General features: G+C 38.2%; 1 long non-coding RNA gene across 3 annotated transcripts in view; it reads left to right on the top strand.

Moving 5' to 3' along the window:
* Positions 1–26,762, top strand: part of LOC148225168 (uncharacterized) — a 160,161-nt gene that overhangs the window by 70,363 nt on the left and 63,036 nt on the right. The window lies entirely within an intron of this gene.

Raw genomic sequence — 26,762 nt, 5'->3', positions numbered from 1 at the left:
AAATAGGGAGTGGGAAGAATTTTCAGATAACTGGTCCCTTGACTTGGCTTACCACACAGCTGAAAATAGTAAAAATAACAGTGCTAACACTAGAGAGGTGTACAGATATGTGAGACAAAGTATGCCTGCCCTGTCCATTGACAGCATACACTTATATTGGGCTAAAATAATTTTCAGCTCTTTCTGCCTGTGCAAGCCAGCATGCTGGTTGCTTATTTTAGCACCCCTTGTATTCTCAAGGTTGTAAAAAATAATTGCTAATGAGTTTAAATTACTTTATTCAGTTCCCGATGAGCTCTAGGCCATAGTGAATTTCACCGGGTATATGTAATTTAGTAACCTCTAACTTATCAAAGTTAACCTCTGACTTGTTCTCTTCCTTTCCTAGCCTGAGTTCTTGCTTTACATCACTGTGCTAGCCCTCTGGTCATTGTTAACCTCCTGAGGCTGCAGCTTCATGTTTGTTGGCTAAATAGTATTCCTGTCCCAATTGCTCTGGTGTTTGTCATAGGACATCACCCTCCAAGTTGTCCTGGTGCAAGTGGCTGTGAGTCAGTTTTGTGGATTAAATCAGGGAGTTGATCCAAGTTGAAAAAGTCATGTTTTATTAATTGTTTTATTTTAACCCAAATCCCTGAGGGGAGAGTATGCCAGTGAAAACAAGCCAGGGTTTGGGAATACCTTAAGCCACTGACCACTTTCTATTGTGAAAACAAGCCCCTGCAAAGATTTCAGCAAAACAGCTTTAGACTTACATGATTACAGCTGAGATTAAAATCTGGCCTTGATGTATCCAACCATCTGTTTCCATCACAAGAAAAGAGACTCAGCAGGAATATTTGCAGTTTTGAGGACAGGATTCTGGTTTCATTCCTGTGGTTATATATCACAAATAACTCTATAGCTGGAGTTAGAGTTATTTTCTTGTTTATTCCAATGTATATTATTTGGGAACCTACTCTCCAGAGAATTACAGAATGAAAGTGCTTTGAGGCAGTCCTCAATTTTAGCTTCTCCAAGTTTACACCAGCATAACTTCAGTGGACAGCCCTGGATTCATACCATTCTACCTCAGAATACAGCCATTTTTAAAGTAGTATGAAATGTATACAATTTTGTCTCAACAGCTTTGGAGGAGTGTACTTCACTGCTATCTTCATAGTTCTAATTAAATGTGACATTTTTTCACTCCTTGAATTTTGCTGATCTCCGAAGTGACCTGCATAGGTAGTGTTTTAAATCTATGAAGGAAAAAGCACACAGATGCTTGTACTTTTATTTTCTGAAAATACATTTAAAAACATATAAAATAGAATTGAAAATACATACATTGAGATTAATTCCAACCAAATTTATAAACCCTTGGGGATATCATCTTGCTGACCATTGTTTGTTAGCAGTTACAGGAAAAGTTTTACTCTCAAAAACATGGATAAGGATTTTGACTAAGTTGCTATATTTCTGCTGTTCATTTTTATCTGTTCCTACTACTTATGTCTGGTACACACTGATTAATGTCACCACCAATATGATGAAGTACACACTTCAGTTTCTTGAAAAGAATTTAAAGAACTGGGAACCAGTGTTTATAACACATGATGAAGGAAAATGTTACTTATCTGTTGACTTAATAGCTAAAAGAATATAGCAAAAGATCAGGGATGAAATTCCCTATTCCTTTTTATACATCTGTGGGCTCATGTTTACATTAAAGGTGATGCACAACTTGGAATGGCATGGCAAAGTTTTTTCTGTTGGTCTGATTTGCATACCTCTTCGAACGTGTGCATAGCATAGGATATATTTATTCAGTGTATGCTTGTTTTAATAGTGTCTTCTTTTTGCCACATCATTCCTCCTCATCTCATACCACAGTCCTGATTTTGCCTCCATTTTCCTCCTCCTACTGTGGAGGAGATTTGCATATGAAATAATTCATAAATAAATCAGAGAAGGAACATCTGTTTTTTGCCAGTCTCTGCTCTGGAAGCCATATATTGGGAATATTTACAGATGTTCCTCTCTTTATATCTTCTCCTCCTGCATCATCAACAATTCTTACCCCCTTCTTCTACATGATCACACAGGAACTGTCTTCCTTGCAGACTTAGCTTCAGTCTCTGCTTCTGCAACTTCAGCATCCTTCTCAATGCGGAGAATTTACAGGCCTGATTCTCCTACTCAATTTCCTAAAAGGCACCAACAGCAGAGCTGTCTTCTTCCTTCTTTATAGACCAAGGCAGATTCTACACTGAATCCCTGCATGTCTCTCAAGGACTGATGCTGCCTGGATGTCATTCTGAAGGAGGAAACTTCACGTGGATGCACATATAACATGACAGAGTACTGAAAGAAGATACCACTTATTAGTCTGTTAACCCACAGACAATTTGTTTGGTTATTTTTTTCTTTAATACATCTTAGTACATAGTAAAGCACTGCTATTTTCAAAGTTGGGTTATTTTCTGAATTTGTTGTGAGTCATGATTGTAATTGTTGCAGGTCATCACTGCAATCCAAGGAATGTAAAAACTACAAGTTTTATATTTGGTATTCATCATAATATGTGATGTGTCCAAATTTTGCCCATGTGCTATAGTTATTTTTTTAATAGCTCCAGGGATTTTCCAGTAGATGTATGTGGGTTAATGGGAAGATTTTGGTGTTTAAGTTATTAGTGTCTAAGTGGTTGTATATAGAAATGTTGATGTGGCATTCAGATCCTTAATCATGAGTCAACAGTGTGCTGATGAAGGCAAGCCCCATATTGCATTAGTAAAGCAGGGCAGCAGGCTGAGGGAAATTACTGTCCCCCACTACTTGGTACCTTTAAAATTCCTTGTGGAAGCTGGTTTCCATTTTGAGGCACTGGGTACAAGGAAAATATGGACATATTAGGGGATCTATGCTTCATTATAGTATGCATGTTACCCATGTATATGGGAGATCTTGCCAGTGTATACAAAAACCTGAAAGGAAGGTACAGAGAGAACGGGGCCAGGCTCTTTCCAGTGGTGCCCTGAGATAGCACAAGAGGCATTGGACACCCACAGAAGCACAGGAAGGTCCCTTTCAACATAAAGAATAATTTTTTCACTCAGAGGGGAACTGGGCATTGACTGAAGCATAGGCTTCTGCTTCTCAGAGGTTGTGGTGTCTCCATTCTTGAAGATATTCAAAAGTTATCTGGACACAACCCTGGGCAACTAACTCTAGGTGGCTCTGCTTGAGCAGTGGACAAGGTGGCCTTCAGATGTCACTTCCTAAGTCAGCTGTGCTGTGATTCTGTGACATGCAGGAGCAAATCTATTGAAGAGTCAGAAAGACGATTAGAGAAGCCTCTGTTGAAAAGAGCATAGTGAGGATGAAGGAAGAGCAGGAATAGGGCTCTGACCAATCGTGGAATCTTCATCCTTAGTGACATACAGAACAGCATCCATCAAAGCTCTAAGCAACTTGGTCCAACTTAAAAGTCAGGTCTCAGTGTTGATCTTTCAGGCAGCCTATAGGTTGGCCCTTCAGAAACTTAAATTATTCTGATGGATTCTGATTGATTTTGTGTAAAATTTAAGCAAGACTTCCTGCTCTTTGCGGGAAGGCCTTAATGAATGCAGAGATATTTAAAGCAAGATGCAACATAAAGCCCAAGTTGCTGGCAAAGATTAGTACTATTAATATATTTTGACATCTCTGTTATTATTATTACTTTGCATAGCATTTGTGGAGCAAGAACCACAGCTGTTGAATATACTACGTTGGCACATATGATATGAACCATTATATCCATTTATAAATTGTTTCACAGAGGAGTCTCCTGGAGATGTGACTAAAGGAAGCTGCGCTATAGGATGTGTTGTAACACAGTGTTTTGGCTGAGTGTTAATACCATAGACTTTAAAGACATGCCATGAACATAACTTTCAGGAAAAACTTGGACACTTCTGCAAAAAAAGATTATGGTAGATCCACCCTCTCCTGCCATTTCAGCTGCTCCTTTTCTACTCTGGCTTATATCCACACTTGAATAATACATGTGGAGGCAGCAAGTTCCCCTGTAAAAGAATTAGCTTTGGTGGACAGAAATGACTTTGCACTGCTTCTACTCATAAGCCTTGGCACAAAACTCAAGGCAAGATTGATTGAATCAGTACTTTGTCATAAGTCTGTGTTAACTCTGGTAGCTAACTATCTACAAGCCAAGGAGGGGAAAAGTAGGTGCTGAGAAGGCAGTTACTGAAAGTTTGCTCAGGATAAGATCTGGAGACAAGTAGTCATGTTGAATTTGCAACAACCAGTAAACTCAGGGCACCTTGAGTCTGCTAAATTCCTAAAAGGCTACTTGAACATGCTGATGTTAACAGTGGGTTGTATAACTTGCACCATGTCCTGGGAGACATTGGCAGCTGGATGAAAAGAATACAGGATTGTGTGCCCACCTCATGAAGCAGGACTCTCTGAGGGACTCTGAATTACCACCTGGAAGCCATCAATGCTTCAGCATTGGTCCTAAACTTCCAAGTATACAGTGGAGTTGTTGTCCCTACTGTTGCTCTGACTGGTAACTGTGAGTGAAAGCATGAGAAGTGAATGTGTAACATAAATAGCTATCTGCTATCAATAGTAGCAACTTAACGATAAAAGAAATATCTTGCATCTCCCCCGCTCAAACGCCTAAGAGAGAAAAGGGAATTTACAACACTTCTTCTACAACAAATTAGAAAAATAATGGGACAGAGAAGGGTTCAATACTTCTGGTTTACTTGCTTTTTATTTCCAGTTTAAAATAGGTGGTACCTTAGTTTCAGATAGGATGGAGTTAATTTTCTTCCTGGTAGCTGACACGTTGTGTTTTGGATTTAGTATGAGAATAATGTTGATATCACACTGATGTTTTAGTTGTTGCTAAGTAATGTTTACCATAATTCAAGGGCTTCTCAGCTTTCCATGCTCTATTATAAGGAAGGATCTGCACAACAAACTGAGAAGAAGCATAGCCAGGACAGCTGACCTGCAGTGGACAAAGGGATATTCCATAATACAAAACACCACACCCAGTATACAAAGTGCAGGGAGATGGCCAGGAGGTGCCAGTTTCTGCCTGGGGACAAGCTGGGCATTGATCAATAGATGGTGAGCAATTGTAGTTCGCAGAACTTGTTTTTCTTGTGGTTTATTCCTCTTTTTTCCCTCTTTCTTCATTATCATTATTGTTGCAGTTGCTATTATATTTTAGTTTATGTCATTATTAAACGGTTTTTAACCCATAGGTTTTTCCACTGAGGTGGGGCTTGTGAGTGAGCAGCTGCATAGCACTTAGTTGCCAGCTGGGGTTAAAGCCACAACAGTGGAAACAGATCAAGCAGTAAACTTTTGAAATAAAGTCATTCAACTGATAGCTTCAATGTCAATATGAACTATATACAGTACTAATCATTTTTATTCCAGTAATTACTCATAGTAGTGTCCAGACTAAATCAGCTCTGAGGTGTATCGTTCTACCTTGAGCAGTAGCTAGTACTAGATGTGTCAAAGAAACTGCAGGAAGTCTGGCAGTATATTGCCAGGGAGTTGGTTGACTGTGTAGAACGATATGCTTCCAAAAGCTGTAATTGCTGGCTGTTGAAATTATCTGTTGTGTAATATTTAACATTATAATTATAATTATATATAATTTTGCTTTGTGTGAAAGATTTTCCTATTGCCGCGCTGAAATTGCCACTAAATTTCCATTTCAGTGGATGCTCCCTTGTTCTTATACTGAGAACGTGTTATTTGTTATTGTGATTCTTTTTGTGTGCTCCCACTTAATTGCCTTCTGTCTAAGGCAAACATAGGAGAGTCTGTCAGTGTGTTTCTACTATTTTTTTATCTCAGTTAATTCTTCTGTCACCTTTTTGATAGGGGTAATTAAAATTGTGCAGTGTTCCGGATGACAAGAGATTTTTAGTTAACTAGGTTGCAATACATTGACATACATAATTTTATTTCTGTTCTATTACCATTGTATTTTATGCATAGCCCACTAACTGCTTGATTTTTCTAGTACTGTTTCTTCATGAATAATGGTCTTTTTTGATCTAGTAGAGTGTTTGTTGAATCTTTTTCTGAGGTACAGTCAATTTAGAACCCAGTAAAGTGAGCAGTTCCAGTGATTTCCTTTAAAGTGTTCCAAAGAGACTTGCCAGCATTTGGTTTCATCTGCCATCATGTTTTCTATTCACTGAACTTGCTTAAGACATTCAAAGTTTTTCACAGTTTCTCTGGTCTGCATCTACTTGAATAGTTTTGGAATGTCAGCAAAACACTTTCCAGATAGTTGATAAACAACAGACGTCCTGGGATGGAACCTTGTGGCACACCACAGATAACCTCGTGCCATAGCAACCTTTTTTGTTGTTGTTGTTTTGTGTTGGTGGTTTTTTTGTTTGTTTGTTTTTTGTTTCTTATTACTTCCCCATTTTTGATCTGTGTGACCACTTTGTTTCCTCTGCCTTCTCCACTTTGCCCACTTAGTTTCTCTTTACCAGCTTTGGACAAAGGACCAGAGAACTTCATGATTTATGTCAGCCCTCTCTTACCTGCTATACTACTGACTAATTTAAAGAAATTTTACAAATTAGCTGCTTTGCAGAGGTCACAATCTATAGATCTCATTTTATTCTAAGTATTTTAAAGGCAGCAATGCAAATAATTTGCCAGTTATTGAAAGCAAACTATTTGTCTGAAAGTCACTGGGTGACTGCCCACTCTTTCATCTAACTGTTTGTGCAACACTGACTGTCCCTCAGCCCTCAAGTATGGCAGTCAATCCTGTTCTCCCACTCAGGACAGTAAAAATTGTGTGTATAAATATCCTGTCTTTCAGTACTGAATGTTTGTGTAAGCACATGGTCCTATCACATTTAATGCAATGCACACTACTGACCACTGAGACTTTGGGATATGCTGGTGTGATTGCATGTGTTAGCACTCACCTTTTACTCTCTTGATTTGAATCTCACAGTTTACTCCTTTTCTTCCCATATTATCTTCATAACAACTTTATACTTTTCTGAACTACCTGTACAAATGGTAACACATCTTAAGTTATGACAAGCAGGAATTTACACACACCAATTTGCAGCTAGGTCCAATACATTCAGACACTTTCTTTCCCAAAATTCTTAATCCCAAGCAAATCTATCTGCAATCTGCCTCCTACTCTGCTCTTTCTGAAGGCCCTGTTGCCAGTTTGTCTCTTACAGCTTGTCAGTGCTTGCTTCTCTAGTGCAGATAAGGTAATGTCCAGTGTGTCTTGACTAACGGGACAGGGTCTAATCTGTTTGGGAGCCTTATGAACTGTATACCAACCAGGCTGTATTGACTTCATTCCTTTTAGATTAGTCTATAGCACCAGATGGCCTTCTGTCTTTTTGGCACTCTCACAAAGTGGCCAATCTTACTCTTCTGCTCCTGGGATGGTGAGTATTTGCACATGGGGGATGACGGCTGCATTCAGAAGTCTTCCCTTTTCTGCTAGATTGTTTTGGATTTAGAGCAGAGACTCCTGAATGCTCAGGTAGCATATCCTGACCCAGACTGGCCTTTTTGATAAAACAAATATGCTTCTTATTACAGTGGAAGAATCTAACTTGACTTTTCCACGAAACTTTTCTGGAAACAAGTGCATAGAGCTTTCTTTTCTCTCAGGACACATACCTAGATATACTGGAACTCAGAATAAGCAAAGGTGTTGGGAATGTGCAGTTAGCAAACAAGGAGTAAAACTAGGAAAAATTTGTTGCAGACAGTTGGGGATCATTGAGCTTTGAGGGATTTGGTCTGATGGTTAATTATGAGCAGAGACAAATCTGCTGTCGAAAAGTGATTCTAGAATAAGTAGATTTATCCCCCTGGAGTTCCTGTTGGAGAGGCGCTCCTACGACAGCTCCCACAGAACTCTAATTGCAGCTTCTGTCTAGGAGCATAGAAGAACAGCTCATGACATTGTTCCCTACAGCTGTCTAGCTGCAGCTTTGCTTTGCAGCTGTTAGCAGTTACAGGAACTTTAGGCATCTCTGTTCTACAGAAGAAAGTGATCTTAGCTCTGAAGAGGACACTGCATTATATGTGACAATTATGGGCCATAATGGTGATGTGCTCTACCTACGATTCTCTAATCACAACTGCATGGTCTTTTGCAAATGTTGAACATTCCTCCCTACTCACTGAATTAGGGAGAGATGAACTCCAGCAAAGAAGATAAATGGGCTAAAAAGTTGGAGGTATAATTTATGACAAGGAATTTGTAAAAATGTAGAAATCAGAGTGCAAACTTCAGCTTTCCCAGGAGGCAAGATCCTGAACTCTTGCACCTTGCCTCTTCAATGACCCTTACCTCAGCAGTCCTCCTTTTTCCAAAATGACCTCACACTCGTTGTCTGGTCACCTTCTTTAGAACCGAAGTGAGAAAATGAGATGGCATTAGCTCTATTAACACGTTTGGTCAAGTGAAACAGAGAGATGAGGAGTCAAGGCCTTGTCATCTGTGCTGAGCTGATGTAACAAGCTCTGCTGGGGTGCTCAGGTCTGGAGCAGTACCTGGCTAGGAACAGTTAAAACTTTGTTATCCCTGTTTCATGCACTATCGCTAATATGTATAATTTTGTGGCTGCCACAGTATATGACAAGACAAATTATTTGCAGTGAGCTCCTCCTGTACAAGTGGTCAACACACATTTCATTACAGAGCCAACAACTAGCATATCAAAAGTGAAGACCTGGTACCTCATTAATTCATTCTCCTTCATGATTTTTTTTTCCTGACTGTTCTTTTTTCAATGTTTAGTCAAATAAATCTCTTTGCTGATTTTATGGAGAGATAGCTAATGAGGGATTCTTGGTCTGAGTGCTCAGCATACTAGCAGACAGCTCACCTTTTCTCCAAGGTTATAGTGTTAGTGGAAGACTGTCCCTATGAGTTTCCCCTCTCAATTTCTGAATGATCAGGAGTTTATACCAGAAAATCAAAATTGTGGATTACTAAACCTAACTTGTGGATTGCCTTCTTTGAGCTTTTTAAGGAAAAAACATTAAAAGAAATTTGTAGTTTTAGAAACATTTTCATATCACACAGGAGGAAATAGTTGATTTCTCAGTTGAGTTGTCTGAGATAATTCAAAAGCTTTTAGAAGGAAAACAATCCAGAGGACTGTCTAGCTGAATTCATCCATCATCATGCATGGGAACTTCAAAGTGCCCATGGGGCATACAACACCCAAGCAGGGGGAAGTAACTGTTTAAATCAGTCTTAAGGCTTTCTTAAAAACTGCAGTCTACACACAGTCAATGTCATCAGAACGTTTTTTCCTTGAGGGAAACAGCTTAGCAGAGAGGCTGGTGTTCTAATGTTCTGAAAAGTTCACTGAGTTATTTCCCCTCTGTAGGGGCAAAGGTGCTGAAATAACTTTAATTTTACATCTGTGTTTTCAAGTTCATTTGAACATAAGTATTGCTGTTTACCTTGCTTTCTTCTTTCCTTTCTTTCTCTCTCTCTTTCTCTCTTTTCTTTCTGGTGTATGTAAATTCTGTACAACCTGGAAATTCTTCTCTTTCTAATGTGCAAAAGCAACTGTTTGCAACTCATTAAAACACGGCCTCAACTTAGGTAGTGTTCCTGAGGAGCATACAAAAATAATTTGGATCGATCTTCTGACCATGGTATCCTCAAAAATGGCCAGAAACCTCTCAAGCTGTGAAGCAAGAACAGCTTCCATTTGTGGAACAACATCCACAAATTAAACTCCAGGCTACACAGGAAAGTAGTCCTAATTCTCTTGATTATATGTTTGAATGTGCTCTAAACAAGTCTTTTTCTTCAACTGTGTATAGAAATAAAAGCTACAGCAATTTCAAAACAAACAAACCAACCAACAAACTTATCAAAAATACCTATCTTTTGCAAAGATTATTAGCACAATTCAGCATATGTTTAACCCAAGTGTGGAAGGCAACATCCCCCTCTGTAAGCAAGCGAGGATATTAGTGTTTATGAGACATTTTGGTACTGAGAGATAAGGGTTGGTACTGAGAGGCAGGGATATTAAGTGAAACTGTTGTCCTATGCTATTACTGTGAAAGCTTACTCCTAGCAAGCTACACGGGAAATTCAGCGAAGACTCCTAAAGGTTTACACTAAAAATCTGTGGAATAAATTAATAATTAATTATTTTGTCAATCAAGTTCTTCCCAGTAAATATTCCTCTTGACTGACTGAGAGAAAAAGTGAACATGTTACCACAGCCTCCAAATCCCTGTTGCTTAGCTGAAGTACAGCACTGAGTTGAGAGGACAATGTTTGCATGTTGTAAGATTATGGAAACTGTGTGCAGTGGAAGGCTAGATGTTAGCTGGGTGAGTGAGTAGACTCTGAGCACTAAAACATTGGTGTATGATAGTAGAACACAACACCAAAGTGATATCATATCACCTGGGCTTCTCTAGACAGGAAAGACAATGTAGGTTAGATAAAGTCAAATAGACAATGTTCTTTTGCTTGTTGTAACCTCCAAGGGAAGATGCTGGTTGAAGAGATTTTTTTGAAATACTCACAAGCTGAGTTATTGATTAATGCTAGGTATTCCCCCCTTCAGATAAAGCACAGAGCTTTTGCCTAGTAGTAAGGAAAAATTAAATAAAACCTATTTTTCTGAAATCTAGGTAAACAGATATTTTTTAAAGTATGTTAATAGTGTTCCTATGCCAAAATTTTCCTTGGTTTTTTGAGCATTATGGCCAGCCAAGGATCACCAGCAATAAGACGACTATCCCTATTTAGATGAACTGGCAAACATAAAACCCATCTGTGTGTTGTTTAACAGGTGCCATTTTAGATCCGTGGGGAGCAAAGCAAGCTTTGTACAGATGGACAGTTATTCATTGGACCCATGCTAGCAGTATTATATTTATTTAGCCACTGCCTGCCTATAAGCTCAATATTTGAAAGAGCCAGTGAAAAATATTTCTAGTGGAATATTTTCCGGAGAGGTAAATAGGAGGAAGAAATAAAGGAAATTCCATTAAAAATTGTTGGCTTACATTCATCGACAGTCTCATTGTGATCAAGAAATGCAAATTCTGGCGAGTGTTCTGGGAATCACTTGCTGCAACCCAAAGGCTTTAATTATTAATAGAAATACTATTAAACAATATACTTTTCATAGAAAGGAAGGGAGTTCCTTCTGCTGCCAGCAATTGTATAAATTGAAATGGCTGGCAACTCACAACCACTATGCCAGGTAATGAAGGATCCTTTTCTCCACTTATGTCATCCCTTCCTTTTGTTTTTTAATTTTACGGATGACCTTGAGAATGGAGAGAAGAATATATTAATATTTTCATTTATATGAATAATGAAAAAATACAAGAAAGAAAATTTTAAAATGCATTTTGCTAAGTTTAGTGTAAAACAATTTGTTGGGTTGACTTGTACTGAAGAGGAATACCTTTTGCTGTGGAAAACACTGCAGAGATTCCTCTTAACTGCAGTCTCACAGAAATGCCTAAGGGACTAATGTAGTTTTCAATAACAGCCTGCTACTTGTTCTGTAGTCTATGCAGGAGCATGGGCATACAGACATTTTATGTGGCTTAAGCTTAGTAAAGGCATGTCCACATAAATGACAGTAAGTCTCCAGCATGGCAAGGCAAGCAGTGAGTTCTTGGAGTAAACCAGCTGAAGCTGTTATTAGCACTATCTCCAGTTAGGTGACTAGTGATTCAACCAGTAAGAAACAATCATTGTGGTATGGATGTTAAATATAGCACCCTTTGTGTTGAAGAGTGGATAGACCCACAAAACCTAACATCATTCGTTGCAAGACTTGCAGACTTGCCAACTCTCAAGTACTGTGTTCAGCTTCCTAACTGTGGCCACCTTTTCTCTCAACATGGCTTCTAACTTGGGTGAAAAGAGTGCAATATATAAGCATTACATATTTGATGTTAAAAACTGGCTTATGAGACCTTGGTAATAGGGGACATAACAAGGTATTTATGTTATCTATTATTGCTTTCAAGAGAGTCATAATTGCTTCAGGTTGATTAAATTTTAAGATGTGATTAAAAAAAACCATGATCATAGCAGTTAAACTTGAACAAAAGCCAAGTGCACTGGACAGAATTACCATTTATGTTACTACTATTTAAGTATAACTACTACTACAAAAAAAAAAGTTTTAAGTACTCAGATAAAATGAAAGGACCAACTTTTGCCAATTTTATATTATTTCTCTAGAATCAAAGAATCGTTGAGTTGGAAGAAACCTTTAAAGATCACCTAATCCAACTCCATACCATGGGCAAGGGACATCTTTCACTAGATCAAATGCTTTAAAGCCCAGTTCAGCCTGACCGAATACTTGCAAGCATGGAGGATCCAAAGTTTCTATCATCAACCTGCTACAGTATCTTACCACCCTCATTGTAAAATATTTCTTCCTTATGGCCAATCTGAATTTAGTTTCTTTAAACTACTGCCCCTTGACCTAGCTCTACATGCCTTGGTAAAAATTCCCTGTCCATCTTTCTTTACGAGTCCCCTTTATATATTGAAAAACCACAATAAGGTCTCTCCAGAGCCACCTCTTCTCCAGGTGGAACAAACTCAATTCTGAGCCTTTCCTCACAGCCCTCTGGCCATTCCCATGGCCGTGCTATGGGACTCTCCAACAGGCTGATGCCATTCCTGTGCTGGGCACCCCAGAGCTGTATGCTGGTGAGGTCTCATGAGAGCAGAGCAGAGAGGGAGAATCGCTCCCTAGACTTCTTGGCCACCTTTGAATACAGCTCAGGATGCAATTAGCTTTCTGGGCTGTAGGTGCACATTATCATCTTGTGTCCAGTTTTTCTCAGAATTTTTTGTTGTGCAGATATAGCACCCTGGTGATTTGGAAAAGAAATATTCTGCATTTACATCAGATTGTATACAGTTTATGGACATAATGCATACTGGTAAAGAAAGAGAAAAAAAACCCTGAAAACAACTCCAAACTCCCACTTTCTGGATTAAAAAAAAAAAACAAACCACAAAAAAACCCCAAAAAACCCCCAAACAAACAAACAAACACAACCACCACAAAACCCCAAACAAACAAACCAACAAAAAAAGGCAAAAAAACCCCAAAAAACAAACAAACAAAAAAAACCCCAACAACAAAAAATCACGTAGAAAAAGAGAGAGAGAGAGAGACCACATTAGGAAAGAAATAGCATAATATTCACTCCCAGAACAAAGCACTCAGGATTAAGTTGTGAAAGTCTCCAAGAAAACACAGTTCTCGTTTTCTCATTACACCATGAAGAGTTGCCTATAATAAAGTCATCATCTATTCCAGTCACTGGTGTACATGGAGAGGGTAGACTCTTAGCATGCATGGGCAAATCATGCCCATGCTTTATTCCAGAGTTTTTTAAAGAAGATCCACGTCAGAATTACAGCTATTTGTATAGGTGAGACTGTTAAGAAAAGAATGCAAATCAGGTTTTCTTATAAGCCAGTGAGTCAGAGCAAGAAGTGGAAAATCGGGGGCAACCAGAGACATTCATGTCATGTATAAGAAAAATGGTTTCTGAAAGTATCTGTAAAGGCCTTGGCTGTTGCAATCAAGTTTCTGAAATTACCGTACTGGGGTTTTCTAAAATATATGCATTCATTGATCAGAGACAGAAAGAGAAAGTGGAACAGCACTAAAACAACATTGCAACTACTATAGTTCAGTTTCAATTATGTTAGTCATTGCTTTTACTTACAGGCTTTTCTATGGATTTCTGAAAATATATTTTCATGTAGTTCTGTCTTAGAACAAGGAAGATTGTTGCTTCAGATCAACATCAGCACCATAGCTTGGCTCTGCTCTCACCTGCTTTTACCGGCTGCCTGTCCAGCTCAGAGTTTTTTTCCTGTCCTGTTTCCTAGTGAACATCATCCACGCAGTCCTATTTCTTTGTTGTTCATCAGTCAGACATATCCTTCTGTGCATGTGTTGGGAGAGTCCTTTCTCCTGCTCCTCCTCCTGGAAGGTGTGAGAGAGCAGAGCCCCGATATGCTAAATACTCCTTTTTTCTAGGACCTACTTGGCTTCTTTTTCCTTTGGAGACCATATGAGGTTTTCTCAATACGTTCCATTGTATTTTATATCTAAGTTCACTTCTTATTTTGTATTATGAGTTCATTTGTTTTCTTTGAGTTTTGTAAGTGCAGCTAGTCTGTGCATGGCTCATTGCATTACTTCTAAACAGCCACAGCCAAACCACTGCCAGAAGCCCCTGTTGAAGAAGTGGTGTTTTTCTTGCTTGTTCTCTTGCTCAAGGAAAGTAATTGAGTTTGTATAATTCATGTGTTAAATTTATCCAATAAAAAAAGAAGATTCTTCAACCGGGTTTTTTTATCCCCCAAGTGTGAAAATTAGATTTATCAGTTATTAACTTGTTTATTTTTTTAAGGTATCTAGCTTTGTGTCACTGTTGATTTCACTATTTGCAAACTGGCTTTGTCATTTTATTGATAGCACTTGAGTGAAGAACTCTCTGATAATATATGCAAACTCACAGCTCTCAACAAGCTTTACAGCTCCGTTAATGAGGGGATTAACAAGAGCACTGCAATGTATTTAACCTGCGGCACTAGCTCTGTTTCAATAAGACTTCAACAGCCTATTAAATGGAGTGGGGGCTCAATTAACCCAGACAAAGGCCACTCTACAGAACATGGCAGGGAGGACCACAGTTAGCATCTGCCTAAGCAGCTTGTTTCGAGCTGGAAATAAAGAGGGTGACATGTTCTCGCCCCGAGCTATGATATAACTGAAATGGTGATTCTAGTTCATCTGCGCTGACTGAATAGGTGCCGGCATTGAAACCCACCACTATCTCGCCATATGACAGTTTGTAAAATCCGAGTGCACTCAACGGTCACCCAGAGCCTCCTGCCTGCGAGCACCGAGGTATTGTTCCCAGGGAGCTTTCCCCAGCACAAGGATGCAGTGCCGGCATGGTGTTACGTTTGGACAGTCAGGGGACATCACGTCAGTAGATCTTTCAGGGAATGTTTTAACAATCTCCTGCCACAGAGGGATTCGGCACAGAGGTGTCACTGGTCTTTGTGCAGTCTGATTATTTCATTGGAGGTTTAAATAAGAATGGGAAAATGACACACAAGCAGGGTGGGAGAGAAACAAAATTTTTTAGAAATGCAAATTTTACAACAGCAGCACACCTGCATTTCTCAGTTCTTGGTTAAATTTCAAGCATTTGTTTTACAATATATTACTCATATTTATGGTTAAACTTGTGTTGACAATGCTTTACTGGGTAAAGTTCTAATTCTTCCCTTGGTTTTGGGATGAGAAGAAAGGATTTTTTCTATTCCTAGGGAAGAACTATCTGCAGAAATTAGCTATTATTTTATTTGGTAATCTAGGCTTAGGCTTCTCAATAGGTATTGTTACAGACCACAGGTTTTATAAAAAAATAGTCACTGATAAAGTAGAATACCGTTGTGGTACCACATAAGGTACCTTATGTGTGCTGGTGTAAGAATCTAGAGACCATGTTGCAATTATTTGCAAGATAATTGGAAATACTAGAACACAGCTTTTTTCCTATTTTAAAAAGTAGACAATAACAAAATTTTTGGCTAGCAACCAATTAAAAAAATGCAAGAATAATAACGTCTACTGCAAAATTTGTTAGATAGAGAAAATAGGGGATATGAATTAATAATTAGATTAATTGTAAATCCTTTCTAAAAACACAACTCTGCTCAAAAGAGTGTGACAGTTTTCTTTCATTTTCTCTTTTCCTTGAAGAATGCTATGTGTTCATTAGAAAAACGTGTATACCAAGCAACAATCTTGGTATATTGCACACACCATAATCTGGTGGAAAGGGCTAATAAATAAATATGCATTGTTACCAGAAGAGATGGAGGAGCTAGGTCTACCAAAATAATGTGGAGGAACTGTACAGGCTCTGTCAAGTGCATAAGTAAGTCCATGACTTACCTGAAAATAAATGTACATAAGTAATTTCCAGGTTAAAAATCCAAACTGCATCTGTTTTCTATAGGTATCAAGCATGTGAATTCATCTGCCTGGTTTTCAGTGGTAAATATGCATAATCCTTTTTCTCTGGACCTTTTATTCTAGTGCTCTGTACATTTGTTTTTGCGTGATATTCAAGGCCAAAAAACCGTAAGAATCCTTCCCTTCTATGCAAGTCACTTCCAGGTTTATGTGAAGTCTTAGATCTCAAGCCTTCCAAGGCAGAAGACATCCGCATTTTTAATGCAGAAAACAAACAAAAGACAATTTTTTGTATCCGCTCCAGAGATAATTAAGATACACAAAAGAGCAGAAACCAAATTACTTTTGCTTTGAGGTCAACTTTAAGTATTTTTGATTATCATAGTAAGGACACGTGCTGCTAATTTTATACTTTTATGTAGAGGGTAATTTTCTTTCCTTGGATCTATATGTTATTATGGTTTGAAGATAAAATTGGTGAATTACCATAGCACTGTATTGATTTCCAACAGGGAAAAATAAAGAGAAGTTATTAAATGAACACTGGTTTTCTGCTGGGATGTATTTGCTTTACCTTTTTAAATCTAACCTGAGGTTAATAGGGCATTATTGCCTCTAATCACGTCTAACTAGACATGCCTCATTGGTAGAATACATGCTTTATTGAAAGTTCTAGAGGCAATGTTGTTGTTTTTTAAAAGAGGAGGGAAAATTGGAGCAAATTATGTTGTCAAATTAGGAACTGCATCAGACCTTCAGCAAGCATGTTAGCTAGTTTCTGTAGACTTGGGTGTACCTTCTTAAAGTTTATTTTGATTCCTTGAGCCTTTGGCACAGAGAGGTCCCAGTTGTGCTGGAAATGGAACAAGCATGTGGAAATCAGGATACAGGACGAGCATAGAGGATGTGATGCTGGTGTTAGCAGTGGTCTAATCCAACAGGGTGATTTTTGATTTCCTTTCCCTATCCAGTGACAACTTTAGTTTTCCCCAACAATGACAACAGCAGATGCTATTTGGGAACAGCATGCAACCCTAGCTACTCTCTGCAGTCCTTTCCTCCTGTATTTTCCCACCATCCACAGCTGCTGGATAAGGGATGTTAGAGAATCCATCATGCCTATTGATGGTAGTGTCTGCCATGGGCCTCCACAAGTGTCTACTTATGGATCTGTTGTCCATGTATTTATTCAGACCTCTTTTAACCTGATGATACCTTCTGCATCTATGATTGCCTGTAGCAGTATATTCCAGAGGTTCATTCCCATTGGTTAAAACCAAACTAACTACTTAAAAAATGATTTCTAGGTGGGTCACCTATTTGTTGTGTAACCCTTTGTTCAAATAGTTTGGAACTTGCTGCATAACCACTCACCTTGTCCATTGACATCTTAAGTTTCTAAACCTGTCCTCTCAGTCATCTGCTGTCAAACTTGGAATTCCATCCAGTTTAGTCTCTCACAAAGGAGGAGCTCTCTCTCCTTAATTATTTTATTTGCTGTTCTCCATACTTGCTTAGCTTTGCTCTGCCATTTTTTTAGGCAAATAGTACTAAAAGAAGTTTTTGCTTATCATGTGCGTCATTCTCTACTCATTCTTTCCTTTTAAATCATGGTCTTTGAATGATAATAATTATTTAACTGTAAGACAATAATACATTAGGCAAAGTGATATAAGAGGAGAAAAAATTGCTCCTTTTCCAAACAATTTTTTGTCATTAGGAAAAACATACACCATATAAAAGCAGCAGATAGATCTTTGCTCCCTGTCAGTGCCTTACCAGATATGCTGGCTTTCAGCCAGGGCAAGTTAACTGGAATTCAATTAGCATCTTTGACACTTCTAAGCAGTTATTTTTCTACTTTTACTGGCAACTGAGTCCCTGTGAAAGAATGAAGACGTCTGTTAATTTTTCAACTTAATGAATGGATTTCAGGAGAGGACAAAAATCAGTGTAGTATTAGAGACTGAAGTGTGAACAGGAAATGAACAAGTTTGTGTATGACAAATAGCAATACTTCAGAATGTAAATAATACGCAAATTATACAAAATATAAATCATAGGAATAGCCATTAGGAAATCCATCATGTTCTCTGCTAAGGAAAGATATCAACAGTGTTTGTCTTAAATTCTTACCGAGTGTCAGAGAACAGGAGCGCATTGCAGTGTGGGCATTTGAATGAGGCAAAAAAACAGAAAGAGGATAAAAGCAAAATTATAAAAGGTAGTTGAAATAAAGTATACAAAAGTCCCCAGTGCATCAAGATATATCTCACAGACAATTTATCCTTGCAATTAAGAATTATGGTTTGTGGAATCAAACCCACATTCTCTTGTTTCTAGGTCCACAGGTGAAAATTGTTTCCTTCAAAAGATCACCAAAACTGGTGAGAGGTTAGATTGTGCAGCTTTTGACTGTCACAATAAACCAGGAGTTAAGGAAGAGATTGAGAAGCATCTAAGCAAAGAAAATGAACATCTTTCTGGGATACTTGGATAGCTGCCAGCTCACACATTAAGCTCTGTTTTCCAAACCAATTGTTCCGTTGTTTCAAGTGAGAATAGTCTTCATCCTCTGCCTGGACTTCTTGTTTTTCACAAAATGAATTTACCAGCCTAAACATGTGGGTTTTTGATTCTTTTTCCCCCCATAATTTCCTGACATATCAACGTTTACAATGGTATATGCTTTGATATAATTTATATAAGCAGGAGAAGATGATGTTAGGTAAGCGTTACAGAGCTCTGGGAAGATATTCAGGAAATGCAGTTTGATCATGCTTTTTATTTTTTTGTTGTTGTTTTTGTTTATTAAACTCTAGTTTGCAACAAACAAAACAGCTATTAATTATTAGTGAATATTTATAATGCTGGATTCTGTTTCAAGGCTAAGTACTGCTAAATGCTGCTACATCTATAATATAAATGGCTGCCCAGAATTAAAGCTATTAGCCAGTATGAAAGCTGTAATTATACCATTATTGTTCATGTCCTGAAAAATATTTGTAACAGATGCCAAATGTGGCACTAGCTACATGCCAGTAAAGCCTCACTTATGGATGGTTTTCAAATGCTGTAAATTATTTTATGATTATCAAAAGGATACACATATGAGAAAATGTGTGAATGAGCTTGAGTTTTTCAGCCAAATCAGAAATATGGAAATTGCTTTACTAGATCAGACCTACAGTTAGAGCACAACATCCAGTGCCTGACAGTGAATGAAACTAAGGTGTGTATTATCTAATAATTAAGTTCTAGTGAACCAGATTTAGCATCCCTTCAGGAATTGTATGGTTGGTTATGATATATATGGATTCTCTTGATATCTGTATAATGAAGTCCAATCCATTATTTCATCTTGTGTTTTTGGTTTCTTGGCTTCCCATGACAGTTCTAGAGTCCAGCTAGAACTTGTATGGAAAAAAAAATCCTCAAATTTTTTTAATATCTTCCAATGTAAATGAATGTTCAACTTATCTTTGTAGAGTGGAACTCTTCTGTCCTGTGCGTTTTTTAAAATAGACTTTCATTTTAGTTCTCTCTTTTCCTGAACAAGGAAACAAGGACCTGAATGCCAAACAGGTAGTTTCCTGTACTTCTGAATATTGCCTCCCTGCAGGTAAGCAGGATAAATTAATTAGGTGAGTGTGTCGTAGCTATTTCTGTGATTCTAATCACTGAATTTAGTTAGGATTTTGTCAATTATTCTCATAGTGTCTTATAGAGAGTTGATGTCAACAGGAGCTAAAATGATGATCACTGACCTTTGCTTTTGTACTTTTATTGGAGCTGAAAGAGCTGAGATGGAAGAGGAGCAAGAAATATGTTCTTCCTCTCAGCCTTATCAAACTACTTATGATCTTTTGTCCTCATTGAACCTCTATCCATTTCTTGTTCAGAAAATTTTTTGAGTATTTGAAAACATGCCAGTTCTGAATGTTTGAGACGTGAGATCTGTTGTACTTATGATTACAAAAATTATTTTAATTCTTTTAGCCAATTGAATGTAAGAATAGTTGCTAGCCTATGTACAATGAAGTTAATAATACCTTAATGAACTTGGGAGCACTGAACATACTAACAATAAAAATGAATACAGCCAGCAATTATCTCAGGTAATCCGATGGAGTGGTGGTAAATTGATCCACTGATTTTTAATGTTTTCTACACATGTATAGACAAATACATTGGAAATATCTGTGTTTCTTAAACCTGTGGGAGGTAATGTTCATTCTGTAAGTTTTGTGCAAAACAATAGCCCCAAGTCTTTTGGTTCCCTCTTCTTTTGTGGGTGCCATGTCATGGCCCAGTTACAGATGAGCATTACTTGCTGGAACAGGCTCTGGCTTCACTGGGCTAAGCTAAATCCTCCACTGTTTTTGGGTTCACACACTGCAACTTGACATTAGGGAAAAGAGGTTATAAGTAACTACAGGAGGGAAAGTGAGAGAAGGAAACATCTGTGATGGAACTGCTCATCTCAGACTGTTTGTGGAGGGAAATTTGTTCAGATTTAGTATGTTTTGCTTTGTTTTGGCTTAACTGGACTGCACTGTTGCTATGTATATTGCTGCAGTCTCTGGCTTTCTGTGTTGCCTGCACTGCTGGTGAGAAGTGGAATCTTATTTTTTCAAAGGTCTGTCCTGTAGATTAGATCTGTGCACAGGCTTTTAGAAGCAATAGCTTAGCACTTGGATTTGAACTGAAAAAGTACAGTTGCTACTTCTTCTTTCATTGTAGATAAATTTTCTTCACTCCTGTAGCAAGATGTTGGGGTAATTATTACATAGGTAGTTGTATATATAATGCTTTCTCCAGTTATTTATTTCTAGGGTATATGGATTTGTCTATCCATGCTGGCCCCAGATACTCAGTCCTCCTGGAGCTGCTCACTGCCAGTGTAATTTTAAATGACTGTCAGAAAGTTAGTTTGCAAGTCCTTGAATTTGAGTAGTTGAAGGCAGGGGGGTGGTAAGGGGTGATGGTTTGTTTTTTTTTCAGAGGGACTGTTTGTGGTTTTTTGGTAGGGGGAGTTATTTTGTTTTGTTCTGTGTGTATATTTGTTTTATTTTGGTTTTTGCTTTTATAAATATTCACTCTTTTTTACCAAGGAACATCTGTCTTTATAAATATCTCAGCAAGGCAGGGGTCTCAATGATTCTGGTGAAAAGATCAGTAGTGGCTTTAATACAGCCTGGTTAAAGATCTGTGTGTGAAACATTGTAATAGGCTTCAGCTCATGTTAATGTAGGGGGTTTATCCTTTTTTAAAAGACATTAAAATCATCCCTGTGGACTGCACTTTAGAACCTGATACAATAAAAAAGGCTTGTACTGGATACAGCTTCCACATCATGCCCAAGGTTTTAGCTGAACACAGATCTTTGAAGACAAAAAGCTGCTTTTCTCTGTCTGCTTTTTCCTATACTCAATCCTTTCAGTCAGTTGTAAATAAAGGAAGAAGGAACTTTTCCAGATAGTAATTTAATTAACTATAGCACTCTTTCTGCTGAGGGGAGATTGTAATATTTATTTGACTCAACAGGGAATGATAAAGGTAAAAATACAAAGTAAACAGAATTACATTTTTTTTCTTTTGTGTTTGTGACAACAGATGTGACTGGACCATCATGATCTTGAGAGCACTGAAATACTGACCATAACACTATTTTTCATACCCTTTTAGCCTTTATGGGTAGGGAAATGCAGATGTTATTTCTCTGTCATCAAGAGAAAATAGACTGACACTTCATAATGTTAAGACAAGTCTGTCAAACTCCACTGGAAATAACGAAGTTTGACAGTTCCTGGGTTAATACTGCAAGTACCAATCCTGTAAATTTCAATTAGCCCTGACAGCAGTAGAGCTTAACGTGATGTTTATGTGAAGTGGTATGCTGGTAGCTTTCCTTCACACTTAAGAGAAAAAGGATCTCTCTCTCCTCCCTTCTCTCTCTCTCTCCCTCCCTGCCCCCTCTCTCTCTGACACACACACACACACACACACACACACACAGACAGAGTAGGGTTCAGCCTTCACCCTATTCATCCTATTTCTTAATGTGTCATGAAGATACTGGAAGTGTCTCAGACTTTGTGTGGACTGATTTAGGAATCCAGCTATTCAGAACATATGTATTAAGAACGGGTGCCTAAAACTTGCCATAAAATATTCCAACTTTAGCATTAAAAATTTTCACAAATACTCCACTGCCTGAGCTATGTGCAGTCATGGTAAAGGCAAGACACCAAACCTGATGCACACTTTCCTGCATAAAGCTGGTTCTGGTGTAGTTTTACTGTTGCCTTCCCCTGTGGAAAATGCAGCTTTGACCAGGAGCAGCTTTGCTAGCTAAGGATGCTTGGTCCCTCTGCTCCTTTTCCCTGTGGTAAGTACCAGTGAAGAGGTACTTCTGTGATACAATGTGATCACAGCTGTGCACCCACTTAGTTTAGGTCATTATTGATGTTCACCCCAACTTCTATCAGCAAAACACATATTTTTGCTACATCTTGTGTCAGTTCCCTGAATGAAGTAAGCTTTTACATGCAAGAAGTAGTTTTTTTAACTGTGTCTGTGCTAGCACTCTTGCTTACTTCAGCGATGCTGCACGAAAATCACACCTCTAACCAACTCTGTGCTACACACTGCTTTACCAGCAAAAGTTTCTAATGCCATCCTGCTGTCATGTAGCCCTCCATGTCAATTTGGTGCTAAATATAGGTGTTATGTGTGAAAAACTTGGCCTACCTGCTGTTCTTAAGAGAAGTTAACAATAAGCCTCCATTGGCCATATTCCTCTAGCAAAGTGTAAACATGTTGCCAACAAAAAGCCATCATATCTATGCTCGAGATGACCACAGGTATTATTTTTTTAAACAAGCAAATGTGACACATGCAGAAGTGTGGGGCAAATAGCATGTAGATGGACTTAGAAGGCACTGAACAGTGAACTTCTGTCAGTGGCTTCCTTGTTAACTATCAGGACAGACATTTTGTACATGGAACTCATCAGGACTGACTTCCCTCTGCTCCCACTGAAACTAGTGGGAGATGGTGTTGAGTAAATTGGACAAAAGAAAAATAGCTCTAGGGCTGAGTTCTTTCTTAGCAATTAAAGACAGCAAAAATATGTTGAAGACACATATTAAGGATAGTAAGAGTCTGAAAAGGATACCCAATTTTTAAGTTCTATTGGTACCCTTTCCACCCTGCACCACCTCTGGTTCTCTCCTAATCCCATACTGTAGTGGTTGAACTTGCTGAACCAATAAATGATTATGTAGCAAAAGTGTGAACAGTTTAGTGCTGAATTTGCTTCAGAGCTGCTGCCATAGAGTAGAAGTGTAAGGCTGGAAGAAGTGATATTGCATTGGAATGTACTGGTAGGAGTAGAGCAAGAGGGAAGCAGGTCTCTCCTTTCAGCTGATGGCAAGTTATTAGAGCATCTCAGACATGAGATTTACCCATATTTTCAGCAATCTTGTATTTAATTCTGCTCAATTCTTATTTCAGCATGAAATCTTATCAGCCACAAGCTCTGGAAGATATGCTTAAAATTTTATGATAATGCAATAAATCTAGGCTATGTTATGTTTTTCATAGGTCTTGGTCACCAAATGCAGCTGTCAGAGGAAAGATACTTGAGGTGTTCAGCAAGCTGAATTTTTATCTAGCTAAAAATCTTGCCATTCTAGAATGATTTCTGCGTGGACCTAAGATAATCAGAAAGAGATAGTGTTAAGGAACAAATTCTGAAAAGCCACAAATTTGAATAAGTGGGAAATGTAAAAATTTTGGATTTGAAATGTTATCTCATGTTAAAAAATTAATTGTGAGGCTAACATGGAGCATTTTCTCATTTCAATCTACTGAGTTGGAAAGGTGGAAAAATTAATGAAAATCATTTCTTGCCTGTGAAAACTGTGAAAGAAATGCATTCTTCTGATGGGAAAAAATCAAATTTCTTAAATATTGCTATAGATATTCATTGTGGCATTCTGTGTATGCTTTAATTTATCCTATAGTCTGTCTGTCTTGTATCCTTCCGTTCTTCCTCTTCCCACCTCCCTTGTTACTTGTTAGGTGATTTACTTAACACTTTGCAAGTGCCTGTTCTGTGCTATGCATATTCAATTTATCAGAGCTTCTTAGAACAGGTGTCCTCAGGAGAGGAAGTCTTTTTCCTTCCTGGCCACACTTTCTCTATACAAACAGCAAACTGCAGTAATTGTCTCAAGAATTTAGAGAGTCAGACAGCAAAGGCAAAGGTCCTCTTTTTTTTGCCTTGTCTGGCAAGTGTGCTGATTTACTTCAGAGAGCTAGTTCCTCTTTAGAGTAAGAAAATTAAAATTCCTCACTGGAAATAAGAAAAGAGGCTGGTTTTCCTTGCTTTTTGATTGGGAACTTCTGCTGTCCTGGAAGTCTTTAAGATACATTTCATTTAAGAATCAAATTTTTGGAAGGGCACAGTCCTGTTACAGCTTTGCTCTGCTGAATTATTGAAGGTTTTATAATAGCTTCAGTGGGATAAAATCAAACCAACAATGGATACAGTGCAAAATCCAGTCCTATCTCTTCTGCATTTTCACTATTGTTTTCATGTGTCTCACATCCCATTCCCATTTTTGCAGGCTGCTTTCAGGAAGAGACAATCATCAGACAGTTAAGTCATATTAAAATATGAGTGTTCAAGTCAGAAAGAAATTTCCCTCTCTTTGCTTTCACCAGTTCAAAGGTTTTAGAGCCTTTTGTGTCAGCACTATGGTGCTTTGCAGTGCCAGTATTTTTTAATTTCTCTTTCATGTTTGTGCTTTAGCTTCTATCTATGGCATGGCATAATGGAACACTTGGCAAAATAGCTCCTGTAGGCTCCTGACTCAGAAAAGCTTAATCTTCTACTTTTTGGTTCCAAAGTGTCCAGTGAGTAATCTTGTGTGAAAACGAAAGTCTCTGTTGCTTACTTAGAAGTTTTTGACATAGTTTAACTTTAGATTCCTCTGTGGTGTCATCCAATTCAAAGCTTTTATACTTGTAGATATTTACATAGTACAGGAATTAATTTTTTCTCTCATTTCTCTTTCTCTTTTTCCTTCCATAATTCCTTTTCATGAAAAGCTATCACGATGGAAATCAGTTGCAAGTTTTACACTGCAACTTGGCTTGCTTTTCATGCAAGAATACTTTTGCACAAAATAAACCTTAACAGGAGGAGGACAAGCCTGGAATATCTTCTATTTCTCATTTTATGATAAATCTCTGGTAGCTCACTAACCCCATATATACCCTCTTTCCAAATCATTTCAGGTATTTGTTAGTGCCCCGTAGTTAGCCTCGTGAGCTGTTCATTGGTTTGTTCAACTCAGAGTGTCCCATCAGCTTAGGCACCAAAAAAGCAGACACTTCACAGTGTTGCTTTGAGAACACACTACAGTGCAAAATGTGTGTGCATGTGCTTAACTTGGCACAGCACGAGTTTGATTCTGCAAAGCAGTGAATGCTGCCCCTGACCCTAGTGGCCTTCAATCATGTGTGTTAATAACATACTTGCTATATATGAGTAGGCTGAGGGGTCCATTCTGGGTGGATTTCTGGGCTGAAAGTGGGACATGGCAGACTACAGGATTTGTGTAGCTCATGGTTCTTCATGGAGCTACAGTGCATGAACAGCTTTGAGAAACCAATCTCCATTTCCATGCAAAAATCTAATCATCAAAAATTAGTGCTTACTTGTGAAATCATGAACCTTGTCAATGCTGTGGTTTACAGTGTGCTATAAGAGCCCACTAGAAAAACACATTTTACATACTGAAAAAGAAATCAGGTGTTTCCAAACTCACAGAAACTACTAAAGACAAGCATTTAAAGTAAAAATTGGTTGCATTTTCTGTTAGTGTACGAAACAAAAATTGAAACTAGCATAACTTGAAGGCAATGAAGCTGTTAAGAAAAGAGAAGATATGGCAAAAGTTTGAGACCTTTTGAGAGGTAGGTTCTAATGGATTTCTTTACAGTGTTTTAAGATACTATTGAGCCAAACCACTATTCTACTCTTTGGCTGGAATTTATATCTTTGTTTGTAAGTGACAGAAGTCCTTCCTTGTACCTCAGCTTCTGTGGATCTCATTTCAGCTTATGAGTGTGAACCTATTGCTTCTGGTAAGAGAGTAAACGGGAAATAATAGGGGATAATTGAGAAATAGGTGAGAGGTATGAAGGAAAATAATTGAAGTCAGTACTGCTCTACATCTGTCTATAAGAAATAGAACAATTATGTGCTGTGAAGATGAAGAAAAATGTGCACTTGGTAATTTTCTTTCAGCATTCATGGTCAATATGCTTCAAAGTGTAAATGAGCAATTTAATGGAGAGAATTAAATGAAAGGCCAAGTCCTATAAAACAGCATTATTCTTTCACTTCTCTACAACCTGGTTTTAAATGTAGCTGAGTCCGTTTGACACAGATCTACTGGACTCGTACCAACCTTTACTGGTAAGGAACCAGCTTGGTGGTTTCTGTTGCATTCAGTCACTGCCAGCCTTACAGCAAGGAGAAACTGGTGTGATTGGGAGTCAGGGCAGTTGCTGCAGTGACTGCCAGCCCCAGTTCTGGCCCGTATGGCTGTAGAAGCCCAGCAGGAATCTCATCAGGACTGTAAATTCTCTCAAGAAACGTTTTGCACGAGCAGCACCCAAAAC

Source organism: Sturnus vulgaris, chromosome 1 (genome assembly GCF_052056855.1).
Source record: "Sturnus vulgaris isolate bStuVul1 chromosome 1, bStuVul1.hap1, whole genome shotgun sequence".
NCBI lineage: Eukaryota > Metazoa > Chordata > Aves > Passeriformes > Sturnidae > Sturnus > Sturnus vulgaris.
The sequence above is the reverse complement of the archived record's forward strand: the minus strand, read 5'-3'. Positions and strand labels throughout refer to the sequence as shown.